At 39.3% G+C, this 1,482-nt stretch overlaps 1 protein-coding gene across 1 annotated transcript in view; it reads left to right on the forward strand.

Moving 5' to 3' along the window:
* MYO3B (myosin IIIB) overlaps window positions 1–1,482 on the forward strand; it is a 158,015-nt gene that overhangs the window by 53,783 nt on the left and 102,750 nt on the right.

A 1,482-nucleotide genomic window follows, 5' to 3' on the forward strand; every position in this document is an offset into this window, starting at 1 on the left:
AAAATTATTTGTACTGAAGCAGCGGTTCATCTTGTTGCCTTTGCACAAGTGTAAAACAGGTCCTGGCAGTTAAGACAGCAAGGGAGGCTTCAGATTACTAAAGCAATATCTATACATTTTATCAACACTCAAAACAGTTTAAAAGGACAGAAGTCATACCAAAAGTAACAGCAAGCAATAGGAAGATACATAGAATAGGGCATGTAGAGGCTTTGATTTCTATCTATAGTTTACCTCTTTCTCTATTTGCTGTTGCATCTCTGTAGGACTTAGCAAAACAAAGGTGAAGTATCTATCTGATGAATTAAATAATGGGTACATTTACTAAATAGAATGGTAGCATTTTTTAAGTCGAGAGATTTCCCTCTGCTTTGCATTTTATGAGCTATAACCCTGCTGCTGGTAACTGTGCATTCATATTAGATAAAGTGGACTATGATGAGTGCTGGATGACATAAGGGCCTGGGGTATAGGAGATAGAGCTTCTCTCCTGGTACTTTTTTGAAGTCAATTCAGAAGGATAGTGAATGTGACCAAAAGGTGCATTCCCCTCTTATAGTAGTTTGACAGATTAGAGGTAATCTTAGTGCAGTTCCTGATATCTGTGCTGCGATTCACACATTTTTAACAGCATTTTCAACATGAGCATTGAGGCTCTTCACAGGTTAAAAGTGGTTCTTCCAAGCACTGGCTGTTGAGTGCTCAAGCAGTGATGTATAGATGCATTGCACCTTCTGAGACTGTTCAATCCAAAACCCTCTGAGCTCAGGGTTCTGGCATCTTTACACTTTCTGCTTTCATGATAATATCTGTGTCTGAAGCTATAAATGCAAATGTTAAGCCATTTGGTCATTTTTAGGTAGTTAGTATCCTTGAGTATCATCTCTGAATTTATCCAATACAAATTCTCACCTACTATAACACCTAGTAGCAAAGAAGCCTACAGGGTAGCTATATTTTATTGGAAGAACTCTCTCCTTTTGTGTGCCACTTGCTAGCTTTATGTGGTAACCCATAGTGCCTTATGAGAAGAGGAAAGGTACAGTCAATTCCTATGTCCCCTCTCCACATGACAATGTCATTGTAAGATCCAATCAAAAGAAAAGAAACCCTGCTGTTTCTTTCTTTTTTTTTTTTCCTTCTTTTCTTTTTCTTTATTGCTTCTCAGTTTCTTGCCCAAGACTTTCTCTGCAACCATTGTGCATTTGAGCCAAAGCTCTCAGCCCTAGTTTTTAGCTCAGTGAGACTGTAGTTAGACTCTGGACTCAACAAGTTTCTTAACTGAGACTGGCACTTTTTACATCTCCAGAGGCATTTGTGCTGTGCACAGGGATCTTCATGTCTTAAAATTGCTCTGCTGATACCTGCAATCAAAAAGCTTAGGTTAGGGTGGAGTGAATGAGAGGCAGCATATTCTTGCAGCTTGAATTCTTGTCTCAGTTGAGGGGTGCTAACCACTAGCACCTGCTGCTTTCTGTAGGA

This window comes from Pygoscelis adeliae, unplaced genomic scaffold (assembly GCF_000699105.1).
Source record: "Pygoscelis adeliae isolate BGI_AS28 unplaced genomic scaffold, ASM69910v1 Scaffold106, whole genome shotgun sequence".
Lineage (NCBI taxonomy): Eukaryota > Metazoa > Chordata > Aves > Sphenisciformes > Spheniscidae > Pygoscelis > Pygoscelis adeliae.